Genomic DNA, 20,713 nt, shown 5'->3' on the forward strand with positions numbered 1-20,713 from the left:
CAAATTTTGAGGACTGACGAGCGGATTTCTATCGGTAAAAAATTTCACAAAAATAATCACATTGTAAGTATAGTTTCTAAACCAACAAAAATCCTTTCATACAAAAGTTTGGTTGTCACAAGTAACAAAACCCAATAAAATTTATAACCGAAGTATTTAAACCTCGGGTCGTCTTCTCAAGGAATTGTAGGGAAGTATGATTTATTATTGATTATGAAAAATAATATTTTTGGGTTTTTGAAAGGTTGAACAGGGAAAATAAATTGCAGGAAAAATAAATTAATAACTAGAAAAATTCTTGACAAGATATGAAAATTGGACGTCCTATCCAAGTTATCCTTATCAATTATGATGAGAATTGGATTTTTGCTCCCACCTTATTAACATCTAACTATGAAGGTAAGTTAAGTGGATGAATCAATTTGATTCCTCAGATCCTAGTCAATTCCTAAGAAAAGACTAGAGTTATTGGAATTCAAATTAATTAGCAAAGATAACAATTATCAATCACAATGAGTTTGATAACTCAAGTGTCTCCAATTAATCAATTCACCAATTAAAGACAAGAATATAAAAAGCTAAGTAAAAATCATAAATCTGAAATACCTCAAATTATATTAATAAAAGAAATCAAATCTAACATGGAATTTCATAAATTAAATTGGAAAAATAAATAAAAGAAACATTGAACCTGAAAATTGAAAAGAAGAAATTCTAATCCTAAAAAAAATCTTAAATCCTAAAATCTAAGAGAGAGGAGAGAGCCTCTCTCTCTAAAAACTACATCTAAACCTAAAATTGTTGTTGAATGAATGTTGTATTGGCATCCTCATGAATGGATACATTCTCCCATTTTATAGCCTCTAATCTATGTTTTCTGGGCCAAAAATTTGGTCAAAAACAGCCCAAAAATTGCCTCCAGTGATTTCTGATACGTCCAGCATGCGGCAAAGTGACGTGTACGGGTCGTCCACACGTTCGCACGGATTGAGTTTTTTGCCGGGTCATGCGTCTGCGTAATCCACGCGTGCGTGTCGCCTAGCTTCATGGCAGCTATGGCAAATTATATATCATTGCGAAGCCCCAGATGTTAGCTTTCTAACGCAACTGGAACTGCCTCATTTAGATCTCTGTAGCTCAAGTTATTACCGTTTGAGTGCGAAGAGGTCAGGCTGGATAGCTTAGCAATTTCTTCAACTTCTTGTATTCCTTCCACTTTTGCATGCTTCCTTTCTATCCTCTAAGCCATTCCTGCCCTATAAGGCCTGAATACACTCAACACACATATCACGGCATCGAATGGTAATAAGAGGGGATTAAATATAGAAAATTTAGGGCCAAAGAAACATGTTTTCAATCATAGAACAAATTCTGGGAAGGAATTGTAAAACCATGCAAATAGTATGCATAAGTTGGTAAAGAGTTGATAAAAACCACTCAATTGAGCACAAGATAAACCATGAAATAGTGGTTTATCAACCTCCCCACACTTAAACATTAGCATGTCCTCATGCTAAGCTCAAGAGAAGCTAAAAGAGTGAATGAGGAAAAGTAAGACTCATGCAATGCAATGCAACCTGTGTATATGAATGCAACTATATGCTAAGATGTTTCTATCTACTTGGTTAAAAGTAAATAAGTTCTTCAAGATTAACATAAATCAAATTCCACTAATTCAAATCATACAATAAGAAGCAATTAAACTTGTAAGAAGATAGCTCATGAAAGCAGGGAACATAGAATCAAGCATTGAACCCTCACTGGTAGTGTATATCACTCTAATCTCTCAAGTGTATAGGGTAATTCACTCTAGTCTCCCCTAGTCATGCTTTCTAAACTTTGTTCTTCACCTAACCAATCAACAATATTTAATGTACACATGCAAATATCATGAGGTCTTTTCAAGGTTGTAATGGGGCTAAGGTAAAGGTAAGGGTGTATATATAAGGCTAAGTGAGCTATAAATTGAATCCTTGATTAGTCTAAGATCTCACCTAACATATACATACTCTATAAAATTTAAAATTATACCTAGCTACCCAAAATTCCCATTTTTTTCATCTCATACTCATGCATCAACATTTCTTTTAATTTTTATCACATATGCATTGATCTTTTTCTTAACTTAACTTAGCATTGGGGTAATTTTGTCCCATTATTTATTTACTTATTTATTGAATATTTTTTTGGATTTTTTTCTCTTTTTTTATTTATTTTTTTTAAATAGAAAAAATAAACATAACTTATCAATGCACATGGATTTTTAATTTTTCTGGTCTCATATGAGTATGTACCCAAATTCTCAATATTTTATCAAAGTAAAAACATAACACATTCCCTTATTAACCCATGTTCCCACAGTTTCTCCACACATAGTTGATACACAATCTCTATTTTAGGCTAACCAAAGATTCAATTGGGGTGATTACTTGTTTTTCCACTTAAGGCTAGTGATGTGGTAAAATATAGAACAAATGGGGATTAAAAAGTCTCAAAGTGGCTAACAAAGGTAAATGGAAGGGTAGACTATTTGGGATAAGTGAGCAAAAACAAATGATGGCCTCAATCATATGCAAGCATGTAACACATGAAACATTGGACATATAGACTGGAACAAAATATAGATTACAATCATAGAGAAGGAAACACACAAGAATAAAATATTATGGTTAAATAATGTAACCACGCAATTAAGCTCAAATCTCACTGGTTTTGTGTGTTCGAGCTCTAAAACCATGTTTCAAATACAACTTCAAACAAGTTTAGCAAAAATTTTCAATTTAAATTAGTAAAATTTTTCAAAAATAGGGTCCTAAAAAGAAACTTATTATTTTTCAACCAAGTAGAACATACATGCAACTAATTATTACTATGCAATCTATCCTATATGACAAAAGAAAAATTTAAATTGGTGTTAAGAGAGATAAGTTACCTCCGGGATTCAGGTACTAACCGACCTCCTTACACTTAAAGTTTGGCACCGTCCTCGGTGCCATCAGTCAGGAACAAAAGAGGGGTTGGGAACAGCATCTTTACAGTCGGGGTCATTATGGCTCCCAGTGCTGGTGGAGTCCGGAGTGTCTGGGTCTTCCTCAGGTGGTTAGTTGCCAATAATCAGCTCCTTGAGGTGTGTAAAAATGCTAATAGATTGAACCGGACCCATGTTAGGCTCAAGTCCAACATATATAAAGGTTCATTTAATGAACCCTAACCTGATAAACACACACACAATTTAGAAATTGAGAAGGAGGAGAGGAAGAAGAAAACCTTATTCACCTCAATCTTCTCAAGCTCATATCTTGAGCTATAGAGCTCCAATTTGCGTGCCGTCAGTGGCTACGCGTTTCTTGTGAAGATCTCTACAAAACCCATCCAAGAAACTCTAGAGGTAAGCTCGAAATTCTCCCAGTTCTTCTCCTCAAAATTTCGGGTATCTAGGGCTTGGGATTAAGTGAGTTTTTGTGATTCTTGGTGTTTAGGTTCACTTTAATCCTTGCTTAGCTTTGGGTTTTGACATCCAAATCTGTGCAAAAGGTAAGAGGCTTTGAAATCTTGTAAAATTTTGATTTATGTTGAGCCCTAGGTTGATTTTGTGGTGATTTATATGAATATAGCTTGATTATTGTGAGTTTGGAGCTTGTTGGTGCTTGTTGGAGCTACATTGGTGGTTGGATTTTGGTTGAAAGCTCATTTGGTTCATATTAAGAATTGGCTAAGATATGGTTTCAGTTTTCTCTATGTAGTATATAATATTCATGGACACTTAGGCTAGTGACCCATAAGATAGGATTGGATTTGAAAGGTTGATGAGTTGTTGGATGTAATTGTATGATGATGCTTGATAACATGATGATTTTTAAGTCTGATATTGATGATCAAAAGTGATATGATGAGGATGATTGATTTGTGACAACGAGGAGTGAATTATGTTGATAAATGTGATATTGGTGTTGATTGATTGGAAATGTAGTTAGAAAATTGTTAATGAAGTTTGATATATGAGATATATTGATGTTGATGTGATTGGCGAGGAAAGATGAAGGAAGAATGTGGTAATTTTGGTGTAATATGATATAAGGGGTTGATTTTGATGAAAAGTGGAGTTTGGAATGGTTTGGTTTGGTTTTGGTTATGTTTTATAAAGAAATTGTGGAAATTATGATTATGGGTAAAAGTTGAATTTTGGTGAACTTTGTCTGATCATACCTTTTGCCTCGATTTTCAAAATTGGTTGAAATTTCTTTAGAATTAAAGATCTTTGAAAACCCTTTAAATCGGTATAAAGTTTGTGAAATTTAGAATTTTGTAGAGGAAGTTATGATCATTCAAAAATTGGTGTTGAAAATCTGAAAATTCTGCAGAGTTACAGAATTTTATGTTTTCTGGTAGGTGCGCACACACACTCTGCATAAATGGTGACCTGTGCACACGCACAGACCTATGCGTCTGCACACACACAGATCTGTGTGTCCACACACGCAGAGGCCGGTAGTCTGCTTGCAGTGCTGGCACAGCCTGTGTGCGTTCACGCCAATGGAAAAATTGCAATCTGTGCGTTCGTACTATGCGCACGCACACGATGGGGAGGCCAGTTTGTTGGGGGTGCTGGCACAGGTTGTGTGAGTGAACAGACCGTTTTATGTTTTGACACCTATGCGTACGCACACCCCTGTGCGTACGCACACTTTTAAAAATTTTCCTGGGCCTACGCACGCACACGCCCTGTTTCTCAAATTTTGCTTTGTTTTCAACTATTTCACCTTCCCGATAAGGTTGTAAGCTTCTATAACATCTTTTTGAGACTTTTGGGCTTATTCTTGGGTGCTCAAACATGGGAAATAGTTCAAGGGGTTTAGATACTATTATTTGGGAAAAAGTTAGCAAATGGAGTACTAGGTTTCTGTTGTACTGGGGAAGGTTTGAGGATGTTTGATGAATGGTTGATGAATGAGATGCGAAATCAAGGAACTGAAATATGAATGAACAGGGGTTGAAAAGAGTCTAGGTCTCTGAATGAAGTGATGGATCCATCTTGTACTAAAAATGTTTTGAAAACCACTGTACCACTTTTTCATTGAGATTATGAGACACTATGTGTCCGGCAGGGGCCGAGGTTGGATCCCGCCTGTCGAGGTAGCGGCGGTGGCGTAAGGGCGGTGGTTCGTCCCGCTTGCGCTTAGATGTGAAGTCGGAGGCAATAGATCTCGCTCGCATCCCTTCGGATCATCAAAGCGTGCAGGCGCAAAATCCTGGACAGTGATCCGAGCACTATATCTCGGGGGTTTCCCGCACCATGAATCTGAAAGGCAACATCTCCATGGAGATTTGTCGGGTTGGCAGTTGAACCGACAATGTGATATCACAGTTAGTAGGACAGGCATTCATCATGTGCATCTTCTACCTGTTTGTATGCTTTCCCGACTTGATATTGTTTTTCCTATCTGTTTAACATGTCTAATCGCTACTTGTATTAATTGTTGTATGCCTCTACTTGTGTTTTACTTGTATTGTATATACTTGTGCTTTTACCGGGGTTGAGGAGGTTCGGAAGGTGATGGCAATGGGATCGCATGGCAGATTGGTTGGTGAAGGCTATGGGACAGTGGTGTTTGATTAGAATAAAAATCCCCTAAGATAGAATACTCTTATATGGTGCTACGGCTTAAGTTTGGTTGAGGTTTTTCATATTATGCTTAATTGTTTTAGAATGCTTTAAGCTTGAATCTTGTGATGGATATAGAGTCTAGGATTGCCTTTGGTGTCCCGGGGTATTATATCCTACATCACTGGCCACTGTTACCATACTAAGAACCTCCGGTTCTCATGCCATATTTCTTTTGTGTTTTTCAGATTCAGGTCGCAACCCACCTCGGTGAGTTGTCTGGTTGGTGATAAAAGCGGAGGATCCGGATACTTCTTTTGAGTCTTTGATGTGTTTTGAATATGTCTCTCACTTTTGTATTTTGTTTCGTCTAGAGGCTTGTGTTTGAGAGAACAAAACTTGTATAAGTTGTTTTTACTGTCTGATTTCATATATGGTCTGTACATGGCTAGCCGGCTTAAACTCCGCAAGTCGTGGCTAGCGTCTTATGATATTATACTATTATACTATGATGTTTTGTTATTCTATATTTGTTCTTATGCGTTAAGTCAGTAGCTTCGTTAGTACGTTTTGCATTTTTGAAATCCTATTTTTGAGTTATATTCTTCATCGGGCTTGTAGATATTAATAATTCCTTCTATATAATATATGTAAAAGCTTAGAACTATCGTAACCTTTGATTAACCTTTGCTTTACGATGCGAGGTAAGGCTTAGGCTAATTAGGGTGTTACAAACTCTATCCATCAACAATTCACATAAAAAAATCGCAAATAAACCAATACGAATTATATGACTTAAGTATCAACATTCATCAACAATCAAGAATTCTCAAACACTTTTAACAGTTCAAACCTACTAACCTAAATCAAACCTATCTTAATAACCTAAATCCACTAAAATTAGAAAATTGAGTGTTACTAAATTAAACTAACTAAAATGAAAACTTAAGATTAGCAATCATATATGTTGAATAATCTCCTCAAAATAGTTTGCATATAAAATACTTAAAATAGTACTTATGCTATCAAACCATCAGGCTAAATCGTCATCCGTATGATGAGAGGTGGTGGAGGAGCATCTGGCTGGGATCCGTGAGAGGATTTTGGCACCATGGTGTCTGTCGCTGGAGTCGGCATCGTCAAAATAGTGAGCTGCTGAGCAGATGAAGGTAGTGGAGGAGTCCACCCTGGTGAAGTAGTCGAATGACTTCCTGGTTGTGGGGATGGCACAGAAAAGGGAGCCACGTAGTTGGGGTTAGGGACTCTGATGAATGGCTGGTCCTGTATACCCATTGCTTGTGATGTCACAGAGTAGTTGTAACAGAGGAGGTGACTGAAAAGTCTCAGGGGTACCAACAAAAACCCTCCCCTCCCTCTACTATGACCACAAAACCAATTCATGACACCTCTACCTGTCGTCATGTCTACAAAGATCATACCAATTAACACAAATCCTCCTACATTTATATTATTTGAAAAATATTTTAACATAACCTCCCCTAAAAAAGTGCTAACATTCACGGTGATAAATCGCACAATAATCAGAAGCTAACTAATCCGTTAAAGATTCTATTCTCAAACTTTAGAACTACTAAAGCATGCAAATCATCAAGCATTAAGAATTCAATCACTACAACAAAATAGCATTTTGGCGATGGTTTTTTTAATGCTAGGTGACGATTTTAACTGTCACTAAATGGTTTTTTGACGGTTAAAAAAGCGTCACAAATTTGAGGGTCGCCAGTTGACACAGTGATAGTTTTGGACCACCGTTGGTAAGGAGTGTCGCTAAATTGTTTGTGACAGTTTTTAAAATATAAAATCGTCACTAATTTGTAACACTTGTAAAGGTATTTTTTATACTGTATTTCGCGACATTTTAAAACTGTCGTTAAATTACTAAGTCTTGTGACAGGTTTTCCTTATATTTCATGACTATTTTAAACCGTCACAATATTTAGTGACGATTTGAACCGTCACTAAGTTACTTGATTTTACAACAGTTTTTAGGCATATTTAGTGACTATTTAAACCGTCACAATATTTTTAGTGACAATTTTTGGATTTAAAACCATTACTAAGTTACTTATTCCCGTGACAAATTTTTCCTGTATTTAGTGACTGTTTTAAACTGTTATAATCTCTCCAACATAAAAGATTTTTATTATCAAAAGTTGAATTCTCCAAAAATGACATTGTATTTCAACAAATCTAAATTCAATCCCATAAGTTTTACAAAAATAACAACAATGTTGGGCTGCCTGTATATCTGATATAGTCCCACTTATTTCAACAGTCATCTTCCCTAGCACGCTCCTTGTCTCCTGAACCGTAACACTTGCTCCACTAGCTTACGCAATAACTTACGCAAATGAACTGCAGTAAGTTCAACGGCCTTATGAACTCCAGCAGGATCACCTCGTACTTCAACAACACTATCATCTCTCAAAGCATACACAAGCAGGTTTTCTGTTTTAAATAGTACATTATTCAAGAAAATTAAAACTCAGTAACCAAAATCTTTTAAGATTAAATATCATAAATATTTCTTGCATATTTTTTCATCAAGTGAAGGAAACATATAATTGCCATTTTTAACAAGAAATTAATGAACTCTCTAAACAATTATATTACAGCAGTCTGATCACTAATGCAGAAGGGAAAAGGGAAAAAAAGGGGGGACTGAATATAAATTGGGAGAATATATAAGATCAACTAAAAGACCACTTGATAAATAATTCTGAAAAAGTTAAGTGTACTGGTTTCCAAATATAAGCAAGGTATCCTAATATAATAGAAAATAGATGGAAACAAACTTAGCAAGGTATCCTAATATAATAAAAAATAGCTGGGAACAAACCTGATCCAAGAACACGTATAATACAACCATAGCCATCTTGAATGGATTTTATGGTGGAATCCTGCTTCCCAACCAGACTTCCTGCTTGAGTATCTACAACTAGAAGGAAAACATTATGGCCAAGTTCTTTCTCTGGCCAACTCTATTCATAAATCATTGTTAATAAATAGTAGTCTAAAGGAGTCAACTGGGCAACACCATTCACCTAACAACATTCGGGCACCAAGTAGCAAACAGATTTCAAATAAAATAAAATGCACAAGTATGAAAAAAAATGTCACAGAAAATAAAAACTGGAGAGTCCTGTAGAATATAAATGAAAGGATAGGGTATCAATGAAAAGACTGAAGACAAGGATTTATTAAAAATTATGAGGCCTTTTCTTCAAATGAGTAAACCACTTATTGCATGAGAAGAAACCACACACAAATTAGCCATCCGAACTACTGGCTTCTGGGGATTATTATCCAATATGCGCATGTTGGAAAGCTCACTCTCAAGGTCAAACCGTGTGAAAGTTATCATTGCAGCGAGCTGAAAGCATTTTATGATTTCCACATTGAAATATAACTGTTACACTACAGGCATTAACGGATCATGGCTGAAAGAAAAAGTTACACATCATTCCATGCAAGAAATTTTATAATTTGCTGACTTTTATGTCACATCCCATGCTTCATCCCATTCAAGTCCTTCATCATCTACAAGTAATCGCTGACCAGATATAGGAGGCAAGAAACAAGTCCAATATATGCGATAACTTCGAATTCTATCATAGTTGATTTTTATCCAAGGTCAGCTAACATATAAAGTGTTTTCAATACAAATCATGTTACTATCATTAAGCTGGTGATTATGAAATATATTTAGTTTAAGAAGAAAGCATCACCTGTATGAGTAGTTCAGTTTTTAGTCGTCTACTTGCTTCATGTTCACTGCGTGCTTCACCGCGTTAACTAATGATTGCATCAATTTCATCAAGAAATATGGTTGAGGGGGCATGGTGTCTTGTAAGCTCAAATAACACCTTTATCAACTTCTCGGAATCACCTGTAATCTAGAATAAATTTTGTAAAAATATAGGCCCAGTTGCCCACTATATTATAAACTAAACAGAGAAGAACAAGGAGCACTTTGAAAGCTCTTTGTCTTCCTTACAAGATAAAGGCAATTTAATCCAAACAAAGGAGGAATCTAGGCATTCAAATGAAGCAATGTCATCTAAAATACAAGAATAATTCTAGATCCTCCTAAGGAATTCTCCCAATAGTCCTCATAATTGCCAAACAAGGAAAAATATTTGAATGCTCTGAAAATGTATTTAGTAACTTCTGAAAAACTTCAATGTCTTTTACACAAGCATATCCTCATTCCATAACTCTTTTAGCTCTTTGATCAACAGTTGTAAGTAAACATCTATATTGTTTCATGGCATCTTTTTTTCAGGAATTATCATTGAAAGAATAAAAGACGTCCGCTTCATACAAATCCAAGGAGGAGTGTTGTAAGGAATGAGAATAACTGGCCAGGTACTAGAATTTGCATTCATACTACGATAGGGATTAATACCATTAGTAGCTAATGCCAAACGTATATTTCGTGGATCCTCTACGAATGAAGTGTTTTTTAAATCAAACATCTTCCAAGCTTCTGAATCTCTAGGATGCGTCATTACACCATCTTCCTTAGGAGCAACATCATGCCATCTCATGGCCTCGGCTGTCTTTGAAGACAAAAATAACCTTTGCAAACGAGGTTTTAGTGGAAAGTAACGAAGAATTTTAGCAGGCACCTTCTTCCTAATATTCCCATCATTTGATTCTTGAATCTCACCACCCTTTGTATCTAGTTTCCATCTAGACCTCTTGCAAACTTTACACATTTCTTTCTACTTGTCTTCACCCCAATACAGCATGCAATTGTTCGGGCATGCATGTATCTTCTCATAATTCATACAAAGCTTCAAGATAGTTTTCTTTGCTTCATAAAATGAATTCGAAATCTTTACATGTTCAAATGCATCATGTAAGAGTTCAAATATCATCGATATTGCCTTGTCAGTCATCCCACATATAATATGATACATCTTCACTAAAAAGGACAATCTTGAATATCTTATACACCCTTCATACAAAGGTAGTTCTGCATGACTTGCTAATTCTTCAAACTCCGCTACATCAGATACATCTGGCATCACTCTTTCAACTCCATCAATGTCTTCATCTGACTCTAACGAGACTTCATTTGCCCAGTGCATATCAGTCCCCAAAAGCATCTCCAAGCATGTCATGAATAGAATCTTGATTAAACAAATCATCAAAAGCATTTGAAGCATCACTATTTGAGAGGTTACTACTGGGATCCCCTACCTTAGTCTCTTCGTGATAAAACCAAAGTGTATATTCTTTCGAGAATTGGGTACATATCAAGTTATCATACATCTCACCCTTTGTCACTATTTTTCTAAAAATGCACTTCAAACAAGGGCATATAGTTGCGTCAGCTAAATTATTTTCAAAGGCAAAACCAATAAACCTCCTAACCCCTCGTTCATACTCTATTGAGTTTCGTGGCTTTGTGATCCATGACTTATCCATTGAACCAATATAAGAATATTCCTTCAAATTTCAAACAAGAGTATATCCTTAATTTTATCTATAATGCAATAAATACTAAACTATGAAAAGTATCATGCAATAAAAATATAGTTTGTGCAGTAGTAAAAATAAATATAAACTAAGAAAAAAACTAACTGAATGTGACGATGCCGCAAGGAAGCTCCACCTTCTAACTCTCTTACTTCCAACAATACTTATATGAACCTTCTCTCTGCATTCATATAGAAAATTCTAATGAGAAAATTCCAGGTTGACTTCAAGGACTTAATAAATATAAACTTTCATTTTCACTTGACCTCAAAATTCCACCGTGTGGGCCAGAGATTATTATCAACGAAAGCAAGCAAATACAAGTCAAACCATGATGTGCATGAGGCAAAACCACATATCTACGTCAATCATATTAGATATGCATTATTAAAATAGTACAATAAGATATTTTTTAAAAATTATCCATCATTTAGTCTTTAAAAAAATTAAAAAATAAGTAACTTTTCATAAAAAATAAGTAACTTATAAAAATATATATTCAAATTAATTAAATAATATTATTTAAATAAAAAAATTGACTAAAAATTGAAAATTTAAAAAATAAATAGCATTTCTCCTATTATATAAAACAAATATAAAATTGAAATGTGCTTCTGCCACTTGAAATCAAGTCCGAGGTTCAAAAAATACTAAAGACTTACAACCAGTCATCCAAAAAATATTAAACTAAAAAAAAGTGCAATAAGCAGACCTGCAAAACTCTTAACTTAACTGTTGAGCGCACGTTATTACCAGAAAGACACTCCCAAACCCAGTTCATAACAACACTTACAGATGAGAGGCTAATTTTTTTTAAGAGCAGATGCAGGTTCAAGGCTTGAGGATAAACTTGCCAGGCTCGATGTATTTTACTTCTAGCTGATCAACTTTGTTAAATTTAAAACTCCTGATTCTCAATGCCTCAGGCTCCTTTGAATCCTTATGGTCGACAATTTCAAGGGTCCAGCCTTTGTTTTGAACTGAACCACTTGCATTAACCTATTAAAAAAGAAGAGAAAAAAACTCGCATTAATCTAAACGTTAAATAAAAAATAAGGTCTTCCATGCATGTGTATTAATACTGAACAAGACAAATTTCAAGATTTGATTAATTTGGGGGTATGTAAAAATAAAATGAAATAGAAACAATGAAATTATAAGGAAAATGAAAATATAAAGTATTTTGGATTCATAGAAAAATTTAAAACTTTTATTTTTTAAAACTGGGATATCTTTACTAGTTATTTGGATAAGTTGGAGTCTAGTAGATTGTAGGATTGACTTGATTTTATTTTAGTCTATATCTGTTATGGTGTTAAAAATTTAAATTATTATCTTCTCTCACCAAACTCTAATTGTTTTATTTGCGCTACATCTAGTAACTATTCCTTCTAAGCAGTTAAGACACAATATGCAAGTCACACAAGCAGATAAAATACCAGAAAACTATCATTATACCTCCGCATTATTAACAGCATCAATGATAAGAGTCCTATCTAAGGACAAATTTTCAATAAAAATATTTTGACCCTTAATCGCCAGAGTAGACCTCTGGAAAATAGAGCTTTTTCCCCTAATTTTGCTCTTGATCCGAGAGTAGGTCAGACCCCATTTTGGCTTCCAAGTGATGCGGGGCCAAACTTCAACCTCTTGCCCATTGAGAACCTACACTACTGGATTAGCTACTTGGACACCAACCTGGTAGAAAAATAAAAAGAAAATACAATTTTTTACAACCTGAACCATATCATCGAGTTAAAGCAGCTAACATCTACGAAAGTCAGATAAAAGCACAAGAGATAAATAAAGGTTATTTTCTTAATTCGGTTATTTTTCATGTATGAAAATACTAATAATAGATAAATAATCTAATAAGAGGAAACAAAGGCATCCAACATATGCAGATTATTGGTCCAACACTTTGGATCCCCTGCATTATGCTGGGGGAACTAGTTCACAAGAAGTGGGGTCCTTTCTTAACATCTTCAAAGCATATAAACAAAAAGCTAACTTAAAGAAAGTCAAGAATATTTTGAAAGCTAAGTGATAGGGCACACCGAGAAAGAGAGAACATATATATTCTTTTTGACTCAACTTCCACATTCCAAAGTTGCTATTAAGTCAATGAAGGAAGATCAAAAAATGATAATGAAGCTCAATGCTTGATTTAAAATTTCGAATTCTTTCCCAATTTTGGGGCATAACAAGAAATTAGGACAGTATTGATGGCCTAGAAACAAATTAATTAGCAACAAAAACATATATGACAAGTCTGGATTTTGTTTAAAGCATCTCTATCTGGCGACAAATCAAACGAAACCAAAGTAGTAAGTTCAATGCCCTTACAATTGTTTATACTGAATCAAAAGTAATTTTCCAACAGGCAGCACATAGTCAAATCATGCCATAACATTAATTTGGAGGATGGTCTTGCATCATGCGTTTAGAAATGCAAATAGGGCTAATCACTATCAATTATTAGAAATGAAAAAGAGGAAGAGACACAATTAGCAATATAAACTCAGAGCCAACTAAAAACATTATTAAATACTCAATTGAAGAGCTAATTCACAATATAATATGAACAAAAGTAAAACATCAAAACGGAGACTATAATAAACCTAAACATAAGAAAATTTTTAATGTCAAACTTATATGGCAATAGCAATAGAAATAAGAGAATGTAAAGAAAAAAATTAAACAGATTTGGTTGAAGCATTTTATCGAACATGTTGAATATTGTGGTTGAAAGAGAAGAAATGGTTACCAAAAGAGCCTAGAGATTAAAGAGTTCCTGCTGAATTTAATCACACATTGAATTTACATCTCATAAAGAGGCAATATCAAGGCTAATATAATAAAATAGATCAATGAATAAAGAAATTTAAAAAGTTGAATCCATATATATTAAGACATCAAGTCATCAATAATCGATTAATCAAAAAATAAGATCTTGAGAGAGGCACAGAAACCAGACGAAAGCAAATCGATCAGTGGAGAGAACTGATCGAAGGCGAGAGAGTTCAGAGGCAGTGACGGAGACTGGGGGATCGGAGCAGAGAGGAGAGCAGCAACGGCGAGAGCAAATTTGAAGCAAAAACAGAGCAATGGCGGAGAGAGGCACAGAAGAGAAAAAGAGAGCAGATCGGAGACGAGCTCAGAGGTGGCAGCAACGGTGGAGAGAGAACAAATAACAGCAGCAAAGAGAGCGGACTGACGCCGGAGATAGAAGTGACATTCTCATTTATTCTCTTCTAATCTCAACGCCAGTTGCCAATTGAATCAGTTAGGATTTTGAAAAATAGAAATGGATATCAGAAATAGAAAATAAGAAAAGAAAAAGAGGGAAAAGAATAGATTGCTATGTTTCTTATTACTCGGACACTTAAATTTTTAGTGACATTATAAAAATTATATAAATAAGTGTCACCATTTTATTTAATAACGACTGTTTAAATAAGGGTTGTAAAATAAGTGTAGTTATTCATCTAATTAGGTGTAGTGAATAAATGATGTTGTAACGAGTACAAGTAAAATTTTAATAACAATTATTAAATTAAACATTATTATGATGAGTACTATAAAATTTGTAATGTACTCGTTACTAACCTATCACATAATAAAAAATTTTAAACTTTATAAAATACAACTTTTTTCATAAACTCTTATTATCAAACTAATTGAATTTGATTTAGCATTGACTCCATATAGATATAATTATTGGTGTATTAAAATAATTGCATGGATTAGATTTATACTATGGAATTTACGTTCAATTGATATTTATAATCTTTTTTATACTTTTTGTAGTATATTTTTTTATATTATATAGTATTTTTTTTAATATTTTACTAATTTCAAATATTAAAAATTAAATTTTAAATTTTAAATTTTATAATTATTTATATACGTGGGGGCTTGATAATTCGAAGCAGCCAACTTCGAACATACTCATGTATAATTCGAATCTATCCGATTCGAACTACTTTCGCTACATGTTTCCATAATTCGAATCTCTCTCAATCGAATTACCATAAATTATATTCGTATTCAAATCACTCTGATTCGAATTACAATTACGACATGTATAATTCGAATAGACTTAATTCGAATTATTAGTAACCCAATTAAATCGAATTAGTCTAATTTAAATTATTATTAGTTTTTCTAATTCGAATTTAACTCATTCGAAATATATAAGACGATAATTTTGAGAAATCCAAATAACGTTTTTTATTTTAATAAAATGGTATAATTTATGCCTACTTTTAGTTTGTTTTTGTGATTTGCCTTCAAATTCATTGAGAAACTAATATATAGTAATTAAATAAATAAATATTTCACAAGTTGATCACAGCAATGAAGAGCACGCTGCATAGGACAAAATAGGTCCCTGTGATTACCTCCCATTACAATCCAAAATTTAGTTTTTTTGAAACGAATTAAGATAATTAATTAATGGAAAAATGCTCAACAAGTGAAAAAAACCTAAAATAGGCGAAGTTGAGAACTAGGAATCATAAAATCAGAATAAAAAATAATAAAAATATTATTTACATACTAATTAATTTTTTTATTGAAAATAAAAAATTTAAATTTCTTAAATAAATATAAAAAAATTATATCATTTAAATTATAGTTTATTAATTATATATTAATGGTCAAAATTAGTTATTATATATTTATATATAAATATATATATAATTTAATTTATTTTTAATATGTATTTTATATTTTAATATATTTAATATTAATAATTAATTTTAATATAAAACTAATATAGTTGAAAAAATAATCTCCTGCCTTGAATGACGCGACACCGTCGGTATCCAGAATAACAACAATGTCAACACTAAATTAAGAAAATAACTAGTTTTTACATACTTTATTCAAATACTAACTCTAATAATTGGATTTAATTATTGTGTCACTTGTCTGTTTTCTCGGTTCAATCTGAAAGCCAATTGCTATTTGAGATCCATTGTTAATGTTGGTATTGGTGTTGGATTTTGGACAATATACAAAGCTATGATGTACAAACACTCGTATAAATATAAAATACGATATGATATTAGATATATAAATTTAAAATTCTTATAAGATATAAAGACATAGTATATATATAAAATATAAAGTATTTTTTAGATAAATTTTAATAATATTTTAATATTTTATTGATATTACAACATAAATAAATTTTTAATTATTTTTAATGTTATTTTTTTAAAGTTAAATTACATAGTTCGTCTCTACACTTTCAGTGAAATTGTAAATTGATCATTACGCTTTAAAAGTTTGTAATTAGGTCCGTAAAGATAATTAAAATTTGTAATTTAGTCTCCATCGTTCAAAAAGTATTTGGTTTAACAAAATATTCTCAGTATATTTTCTATTTTAACAGAATATTCTCAGCATATTCTGAAAATATTCTGTTAAATTAATATTTTTTGACCGACAGAGACTAAATTGTAAATTTTAATTCTCTTTAGGGATCCAATTACAAACTTTTAAAGTGTAGGGATAAATTTATAATTTTACTGAAAGTGTAGGGACCAACTGTGTAATTTAACCTTTTTTAATTATATAAAGTATTTAATTTTTTTTGTTTTAATAATTAATAGATATATACTATTTATAAACTCATTTTAAAAATACTTGTTAAGAATAAGGATGGACACGTTGACACGTGATGGTATTTAGGTGTGTCCAAATATATATGTTCGAAGAAAAATATTTTAATTTTTATTAAAACACGGTTTGACACATAAGACACGCGTGTCGGACGAGTGTCGATAAGTGTCATGTCCAAAATGTGTCTAAACTGCTGACACAACAATTCAAGGAAGTGTATGTACTTCATAGATATGAAAAGAAGTAAGGAAAAAAAGGCAATTGGACTGCATTTGGTTATAGACACCGGTAGAGACATAAAATTCTGTTTGACAGATGAGATATAAACAAAAATATTGTGTCCAGAGATATTGAATTAGTGTATTTTGTATCCTTAATAAAAAAGATACAAACACACTAACCAAAAAATACAACTTATTTTTTATTTTTTTTATTATTTTTGTTAATTTTTTATAATTATATTTTTTTTTAAATTTTTTGAATAAATAAATAAGAATAAATTAAACTTTCATAATTTTTTTAGTTTATCACGAAACAAAATATAAAAACATTCATTTTTTATATTTTTATCTTTTGTATTTTATTTTTAATGTCTTATTTTATCCTATTCTAAAATTTAAGTACAGTCTTAATGAACAGTACAAAAAAAAAACAACACAAGTCAATTCCTCTTTATATATATAGTACTTAATGAACAGTACAAAAAAAACAACACAAGTCAATTCCTCTTTATATATATATATATATATATATATATAATTTAAATAAAAGTTGAATATTTATCAAGTTGTGTAAAATTTAAAACAATAAAAAATTTGCATATTTTTCTTTATATATTTTGTGTAATGTTCCATTTAGCAAAATCCTTTGTTTAAGTTACGGTATTTTTACTGACAAAAATATTACGGCTTTTTCTAATATTAACTACTTAATTACTGAGCCTTTATATCAATATCGTGTTCTAGTTTTGTGAAAATGTTAGAAAATTTTATTCAAATAAAACCATTCATCAAAGATCTTCAGATAATAATAGTCACATAATTATTAATAATAATAAATGTTATTCAAGTAATTTCAAATAAAGTTCAAATACAACACATATCCTTTTGAATAAAATAAAATCTTAAGCGACAAGCACGAGGGGACTCTATGAAGCACTTAACTCATACAAACTCCACTATTCGTCCGCAAATTCATACTGAGTCTTTAAAAATCTGTTATTAAAAGAGTAAAAAATTTTGGGGTAAGAACTGACCAACTCATTCTTAGTAGAGGATGAGAATGTCGTAAAACTAAAGAATAAAATACAAATAATCAACCTATAACTCAAGAATGAGTATCCTAATGAATCCCTTAAAATTCTTCGAGTCCTACTTTAAACAATTTAGTTATTTTTCTTCAAATTACATTATTTAATTAATTTTCAGTTACATTAATTAATTCTCAATCACTCAGTTGACAGTCACTTTTATAAATCAACAAGTTCAAGTAAGATACACAATACAAAGATACAAGCAAATTACGCAAGTCAAATAGCGAAAAATTTTACAGATAACATAACACTGCAACAGAAAGCACACCCAAGCAATTTATACAAATGCATATGATGAATGTCTATTTCTATTCAGGCCGCGAACTCACGTGTCGGTTCGTTACCCGATACCCGATAGTGATCCTGAGATAGGTATTACGTATTGTCATCCCTACCTCAACCAACGTCCTTTCAATTCCATGAGCGTTGCATATCGTCGTCCTCATGGGAAACCTTCCTTCCGATTTCAAGTGGACATTACGTATCGGCGTTCCCACTGAGCCTTATCATTCGAGTCTCAAGTAAGTGATCCCACTGAGCCTCATACATAATATCTCAAGTGAGCATTATGTTTTGCCTTTCTCAAGAGATTGTGCTCAAAATCAAATTCTTTATTAATTTAAATCATTCAATCTTTTTCAGTCTTTTCCTCAATCTTTATTCCTCAAACCTCAAACCTCAAACCTCAATCCTTAATTCCTTAATCCTTAACCTTTAAACCTTAATTTATCAAAACTAACTTCAACTGCATTTTCAAACTCAAAAGTTTTTCTCAAGGACTCAAAAATTTATTTTATTTTCCAACCATAATCTTAATTGAAACAAACATCATTTATCCTAAATAATCATTTTTATTATTTGAAATTCCGGTAAAGCGCCCCAAAAATATAATTTTTTATAATTAATCAAACCAAAATAGTTAATTCCTTTCACAAATTCTGAGACATTAACGTCGCATAATCTTCAATAATTTATAACAGAACAATAACAATATGAATTTCAAGACAAGAGCTATTCACTGTACCAAAAAAAAATTAAGGATATATGACAACAACACCTCCAGTAATGCTTCTGGCGACTACAATGTTGTTCCCGATGACAGAACTGGGCCCAGGCAATGATGTTGATGTGTCCAAGCACCTCCTTCTCACATGCAGCAGCGCCAACATCCACCACCATCACTTCCTCTCTTCTGGTCAGACCTAAATGGACACGGCGGCGGCTTCTGACGAGCTCCGACGACAGTGACGCGAACGGCTACGGGAACAGGGGAGACATTCCTTCTCTGTCACGTTTCCCCTCTCTTTCTCATCTGAGCTCCTCTTCTGGCGACTCTGCGATGGCAATGAAGCACGATGGTGACGCGGGCTTCAACGATAGTGATGATGAAATAGTGATGGCAGTTTGGCGGTGGATTTGCCCTTTGCACGTGCTCTCTCTCTCCTCGCGCATCTCCCTTCTGGTCACGCGGTCCCTCTTTGTCAACATCGCTTTATCTCTCGTCTGGCTCACCTAACTTTGATTTAATTACTTTTGGTAAAAATAGCTTTCTGAAAATAAACCCATAAATAAATATAAGAAATTACAAATAATTCATTACTTAATTTTTTAAGAAATCCGGGGTCTTACAGTGGGGTGGTTCTGAATTCTTCCTCTGTCCTGCCTAACGGCGAGTTGGAGGACTAAGTCCGCCGATTCTCTTCTTTTTTATTAATTTTTTTTATTTTTTATTAATAAATCATTAAATATTAAACAATATATAATTTCACAACCATTTCAATAAATTTATAATTTTAAAAACATAAAAAAATTTATAATTTCTAAATTCACAAACATTAAAGTCTTTATAATTCTAAATATGTAATAAACGTAATCATCAACCAAGTATTTTGAAACAAAATAATAAAATTAACATTGTAAAAAATAAAACAAACATTTTTCAAAATGTATAATTAAATATCTTCAAGTCTCTAATCAATCAAATCTAAAACATAATCCAAATTATAACTTAAAATATCTTCAATTACAAAAAAAAAAATACAGACCCACCGAGGAAGCTCAACCCACCCTACTGAAACCCGCCATAGCCCGCGAGTTAGACGAACTTTTTAATTAGAGTGGTTTTAAATTTTCAACCCAATCCATATTTTTTGGTGAGTTATGCAAACTGGCTCACGGATTTTGACTCGTTTGCCACCCCGCCTTTATAAAAAAAGATATAAAATTGAATTTTTAAAACATTTGTAATGTATTTATTAAAATAAAAAATTTAAAAAATTTTATTAATAACAACCTCGGCATATAAAGACACATAATCTAAATCCTTAAATTTTTTATTTGAACCAAAATCCTAAAAATAGGCAAATGCCCAACAATGCTGACGGGAAGTTTGGACTTGCCAGTATAATTTGAAAAAGGGTTATGCTAGATAATCAATAACTTTTTTAAACAATATGAATAACTATCAATCAAATTAAAATATACTATATTTTTAAATTAATCACCTAAATGTTAATATTAGAATAATCATCTGCATACCTAGTGAAATAAACATTTAATATATCTATTGTTCATTTTTTTAGTATTTTTATTGTCTACTTATACTTAAAATAAAATGAAATATTCTTTATATTTAATAAACCTCGGAAACCTAATCACGT

General features: G+C 32.4%; 1 long non-coding RNA gene across 9 annotated transcripts; it reads right to left on the reverse strand.

Moving 5' to 3' along the window:
• Positions 1-7,736: 7,736 nt before the first annotated feature.
• On the reverse strand, positions 7,737-14,470 carry LOC112715494 (uncharacterized). 9 transcript variants are annotated; one of them, XR_003159721.3, is made up of 7 exons: positions 14,083-14,470; positions 12,569-12,808; positions 11,904-12,109; positions 11,216-11,291; positions 9,352-9,512; positions 8,463-8,555; positions 7,737-8,071 (listed from the first exon to the last, which is right to left on the reverse strand). It is a non-coding gene; the product is annotated as an uncharacterized lncRNA (long non-coding RNA). The 9 variants fall into 9 exon arrangements; XR_011866547.1 differs by having other exon boundaries at positions 9,352-9,519; XR_011866549.1 differs by having other exon boundaries at positions 8,463-9,231; positions 9,352-9,519.
• Positions 14,471-20,713: the final 6,243 nt, after the last annotated feature.

Source organism: Arachis hypogaea, chromosome 10 (genome assembly GCF_003086295.3).
Source record: "Arachis hypogaea cultivar Tifrunner chromosome 10, arahy.Tifrunner.gnm2.J5K5, whole genome shotgun sequence".
Taxonomy (NCBI): Eukaryota; Viridiplantae; Streptophyta; class Magnoliopsida; order Fabales; family Fabaceae; genus Arachis; species Arachis hypogaea.